The sequence below is a fragment of the Podarcis cretensis genome (assembly GCF_951804945.1).
Source record: "Podarcis cretensis genome assembly, chromosome: 7".
Lineage (NCBI taxonomy): Eukaryota > Metazoa > Chordata > Lepidosauria > Squamata > Lacertidae > Podarcis > Podarcis cretensis.
In genome coordinates, this window is record NC_137176.1 from 22,441,037 (window position 1) to 22,457,557 (window position 16,521).

Here is a 16,521-nt window from a genome sequence, read left to right on the forward strand (position 1 = left end):
AAGAATTTTAATATGGAGAAAAGGTCAAATACATAATTTGATCTGATTTTCTCTTCACAAATAATATCTGACATATGATTTTTTTTTTAAATGACCTGAAAATGAGGAAGAGATGATCAAAACAAACAAATAAACCAAAAAGAATCTCTTCGCAAACGTTTCTTCCAATGGCCTCAATTTACTGAATAATGTAATGCTTCTTATTGAAAAGCACAGAGTCACTGGAACTCAAAGAGTTGATCTGGTGGAGTGGAGACCAAACTAGACGTTAACTGGAGATCACCCATCAGTTCTCCCCAAGTGTCTCACTCTGGAAACGAACTGGGGGTGAGGGTACAGAGATGTGATTCAATCCACATTTAAAGGCAACCATGCCTAATCTGCTCTTTCCAAAACAATCTACAAACTGAAACACCCCTCCAAATCTTGCCCTGTAGTTCCCCAGCCACGTAATATGTACAAAAATGCATATATATGGGTAAAATGTGCATAAAATGCATATATTAGCAAAAATAAGCAAACATGCTGTGCTGCCAAATACAGCAGTTCTTTCCAAGGATATCAGGACAAAAGGAATGAGGAGGTGGAAGGGGAACCAAAACAGTTTTAGTAACAAATAAACAGCAGGCATACAAAGCATAACATAAAACATACCCAACAGGGGCTACCCAATCTCCCCTTCAGCTGTCCGGAGCCCCAGGTAGAGCAGCAGGAGAAAGACTCCAACCGTCGGTCTCCCAGGATCAGGTCGTTTGATCTGGGCAGAAGCTCACAGGGCCCCTCCTGCCTTGATGTAATCAAGTGCACCTGGCATTACTCATGAGTAGCCCAGGACCCCAAGATGGAACTGTGGCGATCACACAGGGCCCCCGGACATTTCACCCTGTGCCACCACTGTGGTTGCTTTCTTCTCTGCCACCACCCCGCTTCTCACGGGGACACATGGAGTCCAGACAGTTGTTAACATAAACAAATAATCAAGTTTATTTTTAAATGCAGGAACAAGCGTATGGTTTCCATTTATTTCTCTTGATGGTTTCTTAAATCTTAGTTCCTAACAACTTCAAACTGAATTATTCCCAACTATCTATCTGACTCCACCTAACAATTCCTCTCACGCTCTCACAATACAACTCTACCAACCCACTCCTAATCCACCCTCTTCCTTCTCCAACACCCAAGCCTCAACTCCCAACTGACAAACCTCAACTCCCAACTGACAAACCTCAACTCCCAACTGACAAACCTCAACTCCCAGCTGACAAACCTCAACTCCCAACTGACAAACCTCAACTGTCTTTCAAATGCTCCCACTCTATCTTTTACTCCCCCCTTGCATTCTCACTGGCCAATCACATCATACCCATTTTAAACCTTTCCTTGACCCATCCTAGGAGGCAAACGCCACAGGAACTAATACAGAGCAGCTGAGAGTCTCCCACTACCTGGAGCCGGGCATCCAGCCAGCATTTGCAACACAGAAGAACCCAAGAAACTCCCGACAGGTGTGTGAAACACAAGACTCCAGCAGACCTCAAACTGGGGATGTTAAAGGGAAAGGGACTTGCCACCTAACTCCTTGAAATACAATTGTCTTCCGCATTTCCACCACACATGCACCATCTTATAGGGAATAATATACAAAAATGCATTGTATTATGGAAAATACGCTCTGTAAAAATGTGTATATTGGGGGGAACTTACACTAAAATGCTGATGAATTTTCTTGAGGGCTTTTAAATTCTAAAATTCTCAAGCGGGTGTGGAAATGTGGAGAACTAAAGAGTGGAAAAATGAGAAGCAGAGAAGCCCAGACTGACAGTCACATATCTCTAACCACCTCCCACCTTTGTGTAAAAACAGCTTCAGGCTTTGGATTGGGGCTGCAGTGCTGAGAAGGAGGAGTCACATCACTCTTGTCCAGGAAGATATTCATTATTAAGGGAGAAAAAGACAGGTATGATATGCTTATTCACTGCTATGTTTTCCTTTTCATGGCTAATAGTAGCTCTGGAGGAGTGGATTTGCACTAAGGAATTGCTATATCCCAGATCCAAATTGCCCTTTGCAATAGTTGCTCTTAAGAAACACCCCCCCCCCAAAAAAAAAAAGATGGTGAGATATCTATTTTTATACATTTTTATTCGCTAAATTTGAATCTTGCCCTTTCTTCCAAAGAAGCCCAGGGTGGTATCTAGTTTAGTGCTTGTTCTTAGACTGAGGTAAACCCAACATGCATCAGTTTCAGCACCTCTCAGGTGGGCGCCATTGCCATCATAAGAGAACAAGGGAAGCATTCATGGTGAGTTCCATCAACTCTTTTTCTAGAAAAATAGCACTGTTCCAACCTAGCCACATGATAGTTATAGAAGGATAACTAGGATAACTCCATATATTCCTCCCTGAAATCCTTAGTGGGAGAAATCTGGATACAAAAGGAATAATCATCAGCCAGTAGACATGCTGCTTTTTAAACTGCTCACTGGGTTATATATTTGGCTGTGGGAGCTTTGGCTATGAAAACTGAAAAGTGCTCCAGCTGTGTGTTTGTTTGTTTTCTCTTGCATATGTCCATATCTCTTCTTTGAGATCCCTGCCAAAATTGTCAAGGTGACCCAATCCAGAGAAAGTTAGTCTTACTTATTGGTTCATCAAAATCAACGGGGCTAGCTACTCACTCTTAACTGATGTTACCAGGATGTCACAGTAACCCCTGAAGCACAGTCCTCTCTACTGCCACTCTGAAGCAACATCAAAAGAAGTGACTGTGGTCCATGCAAGACCTCCTTCTTAATTCCAATTTCACCACAGTTTGGGGAAATGTGACAGTCGGCACAGAGATGAGTCAGATTGAGCCATATGATTCCTCCCACAAGTTATTGGGTTTCCGTCATGCTGACAGCAGAGTTCAGATAATATCAGAACAGATCACATAAGGCACTCTACACATTCTGTACTGTGAAGTGTTAAGCCAAAGGTGGTAGAATGATGAGTTGTATCCTTCTGACTGCAGGTCAGGTAATAATTTTTTGAATGCTCCTCTACATCTACAAGGACACGGGTGGGCTTGGGCTTGCACTTGCTCTTGGGCTTGCCAATCTGAAGGTCAGCGGTTCGAATCCCCACGATGGGGTGAGCTCCCGTTGCTCGGTCCCAGCTCCTGCCAACCTAGCAGTTCAAAAGCACACCAAAAGTGCAAGTAGATAAATAGGTACCACTCTGGTGGGAAGGTAAATGGCATTTCTGTGCACTGCTCTGGTTTCGGTGTTCCGTTGTACCAGAAGCAGCTTAATCATGCTGGCCACATGACCCGGAAACTGTCTGCGGACAAATGCAGGCTCCCTCCCTGTAAAGCGAGATGAGTGCCGCAACCCCAGAGTCGTCTGCGACTGGATTTGACTGTAAGGGGTCCTTTACCTACATTTAAAGTTTCCTGGATCTCAGGAGGGGGGCACCCTGTGGCCCTCCAGATGCTGTTACCATCACCCTTGGCCACAGGCCCATCCTAGTTAGGAATCCCATTGCCAGTCCAGGGTAATCCAGCCATACCCCCATGCTGCTATCTTTCAAGGTCATCTCCAAACCTTATGACAGAAATTTAAATGCCCATACCTGAATACTTCGACTTGGATAATGGAACTGTGTTCTTCTTGCATTTTTTAAAAATAAAGACACTATTGTCACACTCTTCGAAAATTCCTCCCTAGGGGATTACCGTGGTTTACATTATAATGTGTCCTTAAGAAGATGAAAACTTTTGAAGGTGCATTTCTGCAAACAAGTGTGCTTTCATACCTAAAAATATCTCCCTGCTGTCAGAGATTTTAAAGACCTAAATCCTTATTTGTCATTCATGAAACTCTATGTGCAATTATACTGTAGAGGAATTAAATCCTGCAGCCTCTATGGAAAACCTGACAAATATATAAAGGGGAAGAGGGACCACCAGCATTCTAATATGAAAGAGCAAAAGTAACCAACTGGTATGCACCTTGTGGAATTGGGATTCAGCCTGTGATTCTGTTCCCCCGTGATTCCTAGCAACTGGTATTCAGATGCATATTGCTTCCAAGAGTGGAGGGAGAACGCAGCCATCATGAAGAGCAGCCATTGATAGACTTATCATCCAGTAAAATGCTGATGATGTCAGGATGCTGTCCGCGGCTCCTGGCTGGTTGCTCAGAAAAATACAAAGCCAAGGGAAAGTTTCTTACAGTCCTTTTTTTATTTCAATCTTTACAGAGAGAGGTTATAGAACCAGCCTGTTGGATAATGGCATTGTCCCAAGAGAATTTCCACCCCCCATCTCTCCCACTTCCTCATTCGTCATCATCATCATCACCTCCTCTATGGATGCCACTAAGTGCCCTCTGTCTTTGAGCTCTTTGCTCTCCTACTTTTAAGGCTTGCCGGGTTCTGGGAGATGGTGGGTCTGGGATGCTTTCTAATGACAACATGTCAGCCAGGTGTTGTTCTGGCTCTCCCATGATTTCCCAACTTTCCCCCTCATCTGCCTCTGAGCTGCTACCTCCCTCAACCCCCTGTTGTAGGGTCAGGATGGGGAGGGGGTCTCCACCATTCCTCCTCTGCTCAGTCCCTGACAATTAGTTTTCTTTAACAGTGGAAGCAGGTTTTCAGATTATACACAGCCCTTCTTCAGGCTTTGATTATGAGAGCAAAAAATGAGCATCCAATAGTCTAGATAGAAACAACTGGGTAGTCAGGCTGATGGTTACTTGGTTGCAGAAGTTTACTGGCCATTGCTGTTGGCATGGAGATAGTCTAGGTTGAATGCAAACATGACATTCTGATGTCAGGTGTGATGTCACAAAGAGGATATGCTTTAAGTCTTGGTAAAGCCAAAAGCAGTTAACAGTCAGACTGCATCTCAGCCTTGTCAAGATGGATCTCCATAACAGGTGATAAATAGTTTTATTTGGGGGATATATTAACTTTTACTACTGAGGGAAAGTTTTAGATTGGTTTTCCAGTTTGTACCCCATCAAGTTGAGGCCAGTAAATATACATTCACAACCCTGCACCCAACAAATAATCAACTTTATCTGTGACTTTGGGACTGATTCACACAACCACATTTCCTTTCTCCACTCTATACCCTGCATCTCTCCCACTTGCTCATTTGTCAACCTCATCACCACCTCTACAGGTGCTGGTTAGTGTTGGAAATATAAGGCTTGATAGTAGTTGTTAATTGTTTCAGAGTTGGATCCCTTTATTTTAAGACCAGTATCCAGTTGAAGTTGGCATCGTGGGGCAGAGGCACATATCTGACTTCCCAACAGCTGAGTCTCTGTTGGAAGAGGAAGAGAGGGAGGGTCAAGGCAGCTGGAAGGTTGGCATGGTGCAAAACTACTAATAGTAGTGCCAGATTGGCTCTGCCAGTGTGTTTGCACCATGCTGACCTCTCTGCTGCCTTGCTTCTCCCCTTCCTGTTAAGAAGCTGCAGCTCAGCTATCAGTAGCTTAAGTAAGCATCCCCATCCTCACAAACAGTTGCTACTGCTGCAATCAAATAGTATCAAATAGCACCACAAGCCTAATCTGAAAGTAAACCATACCAGTTCTTCACCGCTACGACCACATTGAGCATTGTATCTGATGGTGGCTTGGTTACTTGGCCTACACTGTGCCATACAAGGAGCATATGGGCAAACAAAATTCATCAGGCCAGAGGTGACTGCCCAACAAGACATACATTAAATAATAGAGCCTCTAGATAGTTCAAGGCAGACCATAACTTAGCATCACAATGGAGCTAATGCAGTCTGAACTGAAGCTGATACATTCTCAGAAGAAATGGAGGCATGAAATTGCTGAATTAACCTTTTGCTACACTGAATTAGCTATGTCATCTATCATTGCAGTGGTAGGGTGTGTGTGTGTGTGCATACAGTACTATTCCGCTGAGACAGAATCAATTTTTTTTCCTTGTTAAATCAAATGACTATCATAGTCAAACATGCTATGTTAATATTAAATCAAATACGTGTATGAAATCTAACTATATAATCCTAAAAATATTCTGAGTTGTGCGTAGGTGCACCGGACATGAACTTATCAATGTTTAGTATTTTCAAGTCCCTTTGATTGCAATGAAAGCATGGAAGATATCTGTAATCTCACTGAAACCAACAGGAATTCAAAGCACTCTTCTCCACAATTTTCAAGCTGTCATCTCCAGAAATAGGGTGATGTCAGGGACAGGAGGGACACGAGGAGTGTTGGGGGGTTGTGGGCAGAGAGGAGAGAGGAGAAGGATCTAGGGGAAGGGGCCAGTAATTTGTTGGTTCTGTGCCACCCATGCAGCAGCTGCTGGGTGTGGAAGAAGAAGGGGGTCAGGAGCAGGAGACAGGGCAGGCAGAGACAGAGAGAAGGAGGAAAGAGAAGAGCTGCAGAAGGTCCTGGGACCAGGAGAGCCTGCAGAGCTCTGGGAAAGGGTTGTGTCTGAGGAATTCCCTGAGTTCCCCCCCTCCATTGTCTCTCTGTTCAAGAAGAGGCTTGAAGTGAAGGGAACAGCTTGATCTGCTGTTGAGGTGGAGCCTCTGAGGGCTTGAGTGCACCACATCAGCCAATGGGGGCTGAGAAGGAATGGGGGTGGAGCTAGGCTGTTGCTCCAACTGTCTGAGCTAGGGCCCAGGTCTGCAGTCATGGGTTGTCTAGGCAACTAGTTAGTGGGGAATAATGCTGTGTATATTACTTGAACTTTAGGAGCTGATGAAACTGAGTGCTTTGTCAAGAAAGAATTAATTCCCCATAGCTTCAGACACCTCTCAAGACATCATCGCCAAACTCAACATGAGGTTTCCTGAGGGCGACAGTAATTCTCAACCTTCAGATGCCAGCTGCCATTTTGAATCAAGATGGTGGCCCAAATATGACTTTGGCATGACTCTGCCCCCTTTTTGGCACGAATCATCACCAAACTTAGCACAAGGATTCCCAAGGTGAGGGTGACAGATGTCATCAATGTTTAGATTCTGGGCACCATTGTGAATCAAGGTGGCAGACCAAACTGTGACTTTGGCAGGCCTTTGCCTGATTTTTTGCACGACAGGTCCAAACTCACAAATTGCACTATTTTAAAATCACAATATATTTTGTGCTGAACAGGGTTTGGAGCTGCTGTAACTTTATGCTGCCTTAATTTATACTGTCTTCCTTTATGCCAGTGTATTGTGCATAGGAATTTTCCCTAAGTGAACACCATATCTAGAACAAATCCATATTTAGGCATGCCTCAATAATGTGTAACTAGTTGAGCAAGAATGTGGATGTGACAATATGCACATTAGGATGGATAGCTTATTCAAAGCAATGCAGCATGCACAGAATGCATCCTAATCGTGAACACAGATTCAATTTCAATTTGTTCTTGGATAAACTTGTTTATGCTGGTGGATCTCCAAAGCTGGACATTCTTTCAAAAAAAGAAAAAGATTTTTGACTGTCTCTATTTTGTATTCATTTAGGAGTTCATTTTTCTCCAGTCCGATACTGAAATAGCTGAATGGTAGAATGTTTGATGCTGGAAATTCATTTTTGGTTATTTAATTATGGATGCAAAGGCATTGTTAGGGGAAGAATATTTTATGTCAAGCTTTTATATGATGACTAAAGGGCGGATTGTTCAAACGCCTTTTAAAATAAATGCTTAATGAAATAAAACTTCCTTTTGTACTTGAGTGACAATCTGCTTTTTCCTTGTTTAATCTGCATAATATATTGCTTAGGGTTTGTGTCTTCATAAACAGCCAGCATCAAAACTAACAACAAAGAAGTCTTTGGCTGTCAGATATGTTTTCCTTCCCTACTCCCCATGTTCCTCTCATCCATTTTTATTTTTTTATTTAGTGCGTGAGATTTCTGGAATTTTAATTTTCCTCTTCTATTGATCTCTGTTGTACATTCATAGAAATTCAATAATTAATTAAGTGATTTCTGTGTCGTATGCATGCACAGATGCTAAGCAGATCTGGATCTGATCAGTGCCTTGGGCAGGGGTCCTCAAACTATCTGGCCTGCCAGGGTCCTTAACCCAGCCCATCCAGCAATTACAGAACCTGCCACTGTCTAGCGGGTCTATGTCATAGCTGTCAACCGTTCCTTATTTGGCGGGAAATTCCCTTATCCCAGTGTCGTGTCCTGCTGCTGTCCCTTATTGATGATGTCCCTTAAATTTCCCGGGTTTCAAAGGAAGCAGCTCCTCTCCCTCCCGGCCAGCCAGGGAGGAGGGAGGCTTCAACTGTGTTGCTTGGCTGCGTTGCTCACCCAATAAGGAGTCTAAGAATGACTGGGGGGTGGAGCTTGCATGCCTTGTGCTGTTCAAATCGGCCGTGTTGCCTGGGAACTCGCCTTTGCTCAGCGCTTCCCAGTGGAGAGGTGACGGTGGTTTTTCTTGCTGCACCCTCTTTGCCATTTTGCTGCGCTTTGGGAACCACCACTTGAGGCTTCGTTTGGCTGCTGGGCTGGCTGGGCTGGCTGGGCTTTCTGCCTTTGGCTCGGGAGCTGGTTGACTAAAATCCCTTATTTTGGCTGTTGGTCCCTTATTTTCAAATCTGTAAGACAGCTATGGTCTATGTGTGTTTCCATTCTCCCACACATACACTGCATGCGGGGACCAGGACATACGCCAGGAGCCCCATGTGAGGCGATTGCAACAAATGCATCACAGAGGAGAGGAAAGGAGAGGAGGGAGGGTGCGCGAACATGTGAGGGAAGTGGAAAGGAAAGGAAGGAAGAAGCAAGTCATCGACGTCACATGCACCATCGTGAGGAGCCCTTCGCTGCCATCTGGAGAAGGAAGGGAAGGGAAGCGGCGGCAAGGCCTGAGGTAAAAACATGCACACGCACACTCACCCGCCTATTCTTTCACCCCAGAGGAGTTATTGGCTGGGCTTGTGGTGGCAGCACTCCTGGGGTGAGTAGCCTAGCCTGCACTGGGAGGGATGGCTTTTACTTTTACCTCAGCCGAGGCTCTGTTCTCATTTCTCTCCCCCCCCCCCCCGTGCGGCGGTTAGTATTTTGTGAAGTAGCAGACAAGAAAACTGAACATCACAAGTGTTATGTACTGAAGTTCTCACCCTGGGCCAGCAGGGGGATACTGTAGATAGTTATGCAAATAAGGGATCGAAAGTGACGTTCAGTGATTGGATAGTTTTAGAAAATTGTTACAGTTATGTTGTACTGGAGCTCTATATAAGCAGGCTGACTGAACCCTTCAGTTCAGTTCTGTTCTGGCCTGTGAATATACAAGAGCTGTTTGAAGAATCGCTGTGTTGTCTGATATGTTCACCCACAACTTAACAACAAGAAATCAAACAAGGTTATCCTCAACATAGACAATTTTCTCCTCATTCACATTGTGACTGGTAAGAGGGCACTGACATATTGCTGTTATCATAGAAATTCATTATTGCTGTTATATTATCATTAGCCAAAAGCAGGCCCATACTTCCCACTGAAATACTTATAAGCTTATGTTGATTAAAATCGTTCTTCATTTTAAATATTGTATTGTTTTTTTCCTGTTTTTTGTGCACTACAAATAAAATACGTGCAGTGTGCATAGGAATTTGTTCATATTTTTTTCAAACTATAGTCCAGCCCCCAACAATGTCTGACGGACAGTGAACTGCCCCCCTGTTTAAAATGTTTGAGAACCCCTGGCCTTGGTAAACTAAAAATTCTGCTTTGATCGCCATGGTAGAAAGGTGGGGTATACTAATAATAAATAAAACCAGCTTTCTTATAACTAGGACAACCTGGCAGAAGTCTCAATGCATTGCACTCCAGGCTTGATGACGCCTGCAATTTCCCTAAATTCAGGACATTCGACACAGGTACAAAACCAGAATTTGTATTTCCACTTAATAAATGCACACTTTCAATTTTATCCCAGCATGAGTCCACAGCTGAAAAATATTGATCATATTTCTGAATTATTTTCAATTCTGGACATGGGATGAATGAGTAAGCACCTGGGATTTCCTCTCCTGTTTCCATTTTTGTCAGATTTCTCTGACATCCCTAATTGGGGCCAACATTTTTGGTTTCAAGGGCAACTGGATGCCTGGTCTTTTGCATCCCCACCTTCTCCATAAGTTTTGTAAGGTGGTAGAAATGGGATTGGGAGCAGGAAAGAAAAGATTTGAAGGTAGGTCAAGGTTGATAGCAAAACATTACCAGAAAGGATTACGGAGAGCCATTTCAGAAAGTCATATTTTCAGTTGCATTTATGATATTGCTATTTGCCATACTTTAGGTGTGATTAAACTTTGCCATGTGTAGAAAAAAAAATTCTTCCCAAGTCTCTTAACTGCAGAAACAGCAGCCAGTGTGTTTATCAGGAAACCTATCACAAGGCATCAATAATGCTGTTAATAACACCTCATGTGTTTTCACCTTGTCCCTGCACTGAACCGAGAAACAGAATTATCCAGGAAGACATCAGTGCTATTGTTGCAGCTAAATGGGGGCCATTTTTAAACGGCAATGAGGAACAAGTTGAGACACAATAGCCATTGCTTTATTTACTTGTTTAGGGCTGATAGTCATGTACATGTTCCTTAAAATTAAATGCAGACTATGCATTGAAGTAGAGGAGGTGAGCTTTTCATAACAAGAAAAGATTGTTTTGAGGAATGGAGGATGGCCTTGACAAAATTTGTTTGGCAAGGAAAGAAACCTTGCATTAAGCACAAACTACTGATAGACAGGAGAGAGAGGAGGATTCACATTACCAAATTTCAAAATCTATTATGAAGCCAAGTGTCTAATTTGGATTAATGTCTGGATTCTATTGGAAAAATTAGATATACTGGACCTAGAGAGCTTCAACAGCAGATACGGGTGGCATGCCTATCTAGGATACAACAAAGTAAAAGTCCACAGAGGTTTCACCAATCACATCTTTAGGAGCGCTTTGTATAAGGTGTGGACAACTTGCCAACCGTTATTGGAACTGCATACACCATGGTGGCTGTCACCATAAGAAGCTTTTTCAGTTAAAAAATTAAATATGACAGGGCGATAATAGATTTGGTTGGCATGCATATATATGGTATGACAAGGTAAAAGTACATAAGGGTTTTAAAAACCATATTGTTAGAAAAGCATTATATAATGTTTGGATGCGGTATAAAGATTTGTTAGAAAGTAAAACTCCCAGGTGGCTGTCACCAATGGAAGCCAAAGAGGTGAAAAAACTTAATATGGAGTCTAATTGGCCAAAATATTGTGAAATTTTAGAACAAGACGGTGAAAAAGTTAAATTACAGAGTTATGAGAAACTAAAGCCTAACGTACGAGACTGGTTACATTATCATCAGATATATGAGGCATTTAAACAGGACAGGAAAATAGGCTTCCAGAAGGAGAGGTCTAAACTAGAAACAGAATTGTTAGAACCCAATACTAAGAATTTGTCAAGAATGTATAAATTGCTGCTAAAATGGAATACACAGGATGAAACGGTGAAATCAGCTATGATTAAATGGGCACAAGACATTGGTCATGACATTATGTTTGCAGACTGGGAGCAGTTATGGACCACCGGTATTAAATTTACGGCATGTAATGCCTTAAAAGAAAATTTAATGAAAATGATTTATAGGTGGTACATGACCCCAGTCAAGCTTGCAAAAATTTATCATTTGCCCAATAATAATTGCTGGAAGTGTAATGAGACTGAAGGTACTTTCTATCACCTTTGGTGGACCTGCCCGAGGATTAAAGCCTTTTGGGAAATGATCTATAATGAAATTAAGAAAGTCCTAAAGCGGACTTTTCCTAAGAAATCTGAGGCTTTTCTTCTGGGCATGGTCGGCCAATTGGTGTCAAGGAAGGATAGGACGTTTTTTATGTACGCTACCACAGCAGCAAGAATTCTCCTCGCAAAGTATTGGAAGACACAAGAACTACCTACTCTGGAAGAATGGCAGACGAAGGTGATTGAATATATGGGACTGGCAGAGATGACCGGCAGAATTCGTGACCAAGGGAAAGAGACAGTGGAAGAAGATTGGAAGAAATTCAAGATATATTTTAAAAATTATTGTAAAATTGAGGAGTGTTAGATGTCAGGGAATAAGAAATAGAGAATTGCAGCTGTAACTAATAAGTTAAAGAAAAAGGAATGTAATGAAAGTGAATTAAATAATTAATTATTGGAGAATTGCTAAAAAAAAAAATGTTAAAAATAAGGATGCAGCAAAAGGGAGGTATGAGAAACAAGGGGTATGGAAACAGGATTATGAAATTATACATGTTTATATGTTTTTGTTTGTGTATGTGAGTGTGTTGTTTGTTTTTATTTGTGTTGGAAAATCAATAAAAATTATTTAAAAAAAAATTAAATATGACAGGGAATTGGGCAACATACAGTGGTACCTCGGTTTACAGACGCTTCAGGTTACAGACTCCACTAACCCAGAAATAGTACCTCAGGTACTTTGCTTCAGGATGAGAACAGAAATTTTGCGGCGGCGGTGCAGTGGCAGTAGGAGGCCCCATTAGCTAAAGTGGTACCTCAGGTTAAGAACAGTTTCAGGTTAAGAATGGACCTCCGGAACGAATTAAGTTCTTAACCTGAGGTACCACTGTATAGTCAATTAGTAAGAGAAGAACAAGGCCAACTGAAGTTAAAAGAATTTGAGGAAATAAGGCACCATCTCACAGACTGGCTTCAATACTACCAATTAAACAATGTCTTTACTTTGTATAAAAAAATCAGGCTTTGGAAAGGAAGAATCGAAACTACAAAAAGTATTATTAAGAAACAATAAAAAAATTAGCTAAAGTATACGATTTATTATTAGAGTAGGATTTAAAAGATGAACAAATAAAAGAAGTACAGGTCGAATGGGCCCAAGATATCAGACATGCAATCCAATTAGACCAGTGGGAAAGAAAATTGATATAAGATTCACCGCCTGTTATTCCATAAAAGAGAATATCATGAAGATGTTTTACAGGTAGCATATGACACCATCAAAGATTGCCAAAATATACAAGACAAAATCCATCTTTGCTGGAAATGCATGGAAGTAGAAGGTACTATGATACAGTTATGGTGGGGCTGCGAAAAAGAAAAGAAAAAAGAAAAAAGGAGTTGCATCCATGAGGAACTAAAAAAGATGTTCAGAATCTCTTGGGGGGGGGGGACCCTGAGGCATTTTTATTGAGTATAATAGGAAATGAGGTACCCCAAGATAGAAAAAAAAATATTTCTATATGCAACTGCAGCAGCCAGGTTACTACTTGCAAAGAATTGAAAAGGAAATTATATACTCACAAAAGAGGATTGGTTATATAAATTATCTGAATTTATAGAATTGGCGAAATTAACTGCAGCAATAAGATATCAAACAAATCAGAAATTAAGGTCACAATGGATATGGTTTGAAGAATATATGAGTAAACACTGCTCTAAAGATAGCATGCTGATATGTTTAGACTAAGCTGTAAAGCTGATCTAGAAAAAATAACAGTTTAATAAGAGAAGTAAGGTAGAGATACATGAATTGCAATGCAAATAAGAACTTTAAAGTAAGAAAGATGATAAGCACTGGCAGAGGGAAGCCACATGGGTGTGTTATTATTTACCTATTTTATGTATTTTTCTCTTTCCCTTACCTTTTCCCCTTTTTTTGTCTGTAAGTGTATGTGCATTACTGTTTTGTAAAGGTAAAGGTAAAGGTACCCCTGCCCGTTCGGGCCAGTCTTGACAGACTCTGGGGTTGGTGTGCCCATCTCACTCAAGAGGCCGGGGGCCAGCGCTGTCCGGAGACACTTCCGGGTCACGTGGCCAGCGTGACAAAGCTGCATCTGGCGAGCCAGCGCAGCACACGGAAACGCCGTTTACCTTCCCGCCAGTAAGCGGTCCCTATTTATCTACTTGCACCCGGGGGTGCTTTCGAACTGCTAGGTTGGCAGGCGCTGGGACCGAGCAGCGGGAGCGCACCCTGCCGCGGGGATTCGAACCGCCGACCTTCCGATCGGCAAGCCCTAGGCGCTGAGGCTTTTACCCACAGCGCCACCCGCGTCCATTACTGTTTTGTATGCATGTCTAAATAATATTTTTTTTTAAAAAAAATGGCAAATTAAAATTATTATTATTAAATGTAGTTATTCCTACTCTGAAGTGAGACCCATTGAGTCCTGTGGGGCTTGTTCCCATGTAGGTGTATATTGGAGCATTCATTGGTACTATGGCACCTTGAACTAAGCCAAAATTTGGCATTCCCCCCAACTCCAATGCTATCCTGAGCTTTGGGAAGAAGGTGCAAGGGGTCTGCCAGGATGCTAGAGTCCTCTCACCTCCTTCCCAAAGCTGGCCAGATGCTTACTAGGCTTTGTGAAGGGGAAGGGGGACTCTAGGACCCTGTCAGAGCCCTCATGCCTCCTTCCTGTGGGCAAATGCTTACCTAATGCCCTCTCTGCTTGGCTCCCAGTGTGGGGGAACCGGTTCCACCGCCTTAAAATAGCCTCTGTGTGGCAACCTTGCGTACCAACATGGAGACCTCCAGATGTGGTTAAATGTCCATCACTCCCAGACAACATGTCCAATAGTCAAGGATCATGGGAGCGGAAGTGAGGGATGGGTGTAATGTCATTTTCACTCAGTTTTTTCCTAATGTTAAATTCAGTTCTCACATTTCCACATCCGTTTGTCCATCCCCCCCATTAAAATTTCTCCTGCAATATGTATTTTTGCATGTGATTTCCTGCTTATATAATGTACTTTTCTATGATATGCACTTATATGCATACTTTACCCTAGTGTATGCATTTTTGTACGCATTACTTGGCTGGATATATATACACTGCAGAATTTGGAAAGTGTGCTCTTGCTACAAACTGAATTGAATTCCTGCCCCCACAACATTAGTTGTATTCCAACAGCACTTTGGCATAGCAATGCCGATTTACTAATTGCTGGCCTCTTTGTGAGGCTTCAGAGATTAAGGGAGCAATCCTATAGCAGGATTGGCTGGGATGAGCAGGTTAGATCCAGCAGATATGTAAGTAAGCTGGGAGGTTCTCAGTGCAGTCAGTCTGTGTTGGGCTTACTCCTTCAGCCTTGGCTAAACTGGATACACACAGTGGCGTAGTGTGGGTTGTCAGCACCCAGGGCAAGGCAAGTAATTTGCACCCCCTAACCCGTGGATTTGCGCCCCCTAACCCGTGGATTTGCCCTAACCCCAGATGTTGTGCCCGGTGCGGCCGGCCCCCCCTGCACCCCCCACGCTACGCCACTGGATACACACCAGTGTATCTCCTCCATCTCAGTTCAGCTGAGAGCCAGCTGGCTCAACCAAGCCTGGCAGATCTTAAACCAGCATAAACGCTGAAAATGGGGTGTCCTGGGGCTGTGGCAGGGGAGAACTTTGCTTGGATCCTTAGCCTGTTCAGTTGCATCATGTGACCTCACAAACTGCCACAAGTTAAGTTTGTGGCAGTGGTGTAACTCAAACATGATTTTTAAAGCTTCATCTGCCTCAGCCAGCAGTAGCCCCACTGCTGAAGCAGCTTTTAATGTGGTGTAACTTTACACCATCTTCACTTATACCAGGTTGTTTTACACCAGCCTTCCCTGGAAGGTTAAGAAGAATGAAGGGTGGAATTATTTGGGCGTGTTAAAACAATGCAGGTAGATTACTAAATGATCTGTTTTACAGAAGATCATTAAGACATCATTGGACCTCTAGGAATGAAAGAGCAGGCCCAATTATATTTTAAGATGCATTAGCCCCTAAGAATTGTCAACGTGGTTGAACTATTTATGGATATCTAAGGGGCTTTGAAGTATTAAGATAGATGAAGCAGATAAGGTGATACTGAGCCACAGTTCAATTGTTTCATCACTGAAATGTCAATCATCTCCATAAGATGATATACTGCCCTTTAGGCAGGTTTAGTGAGGGAGCCATTTTTCTGTGAAAATATTTTAGCCAAGATAGAGCATAATTATAAAGCCCTGTACTGTCATTTTTCTACTCCATCGGATGATCCCCATTTAATATTTATTATTCCAGGTATCTAAAAAGTCATTATCTATAATGTACCAATCAAGATATTCCCAGAGACTCATACAGAAGTAATGAAAAACTCTGGCATATTCAGAAGAAAGAAATTGCTGCAAAGACAGATTTCAGTGATTTGATCAGACATTTCTAAAAGTTCCCAGCTGTGGAGCTCACAATTTGCAACCAATCCACACCACTTATTCCAATGGAAGAATGTGCTTTCTGTGACAGATAAGTTGCAGTCATGAAGAACAGATCCCTTCTCTCCTCAGTACAGGGGTGACTCCATGGGGTAGCAAGGGGGTACCAATCTACACCTCTGAAATATTCCACACTGCCCCATTTGCTTCCCCAGCTTTCAAATACAGTATACCTCGGGTTACAGACGCTTCAGGTTACAGACTCCGCTAACCCAGAAATAGTACATTGGGTTAAGAACTTTGCTTCAGGATGAGAACAGAAATAATGCTGTGGCA

At 42.5% G+C, this 16,521-nt stretch overlaps 2 long non-coding RNA genes across 2 annotated transcripts in view; both read left to right on the plus strand.

Annotated features, from left to right (window-relative positions):
• The first annotated feature begins 4,263 nt into the window (after nucleotides 1-4,263).
• Nucleotides 4,264-16,521, plus strand: part of LOC307220945 — a 367,696-nt gene continuing 355,438 nt past the window's right edge. The window contains exon 1 of the long non-coding RNA XR_013841185.1: nucleotides 4,264-4,919. This is a non-coding gene — a long non-coding RNA (uncharacterized lncRNA). The remainder of the gene's footprint in view (nucleotides 4,920-16,521) is intronic.
• Nucleotides 4,936-7,702, plus strand: LOC307221020. Its single transcript, XR_013841287.1, has 2 exons — nucleotides 4,936-5,173; nucleotides 7,490-7,702. It is a non-coding gene; the product is annotated as an uncharacterized lncRNA (long non-coding RNA).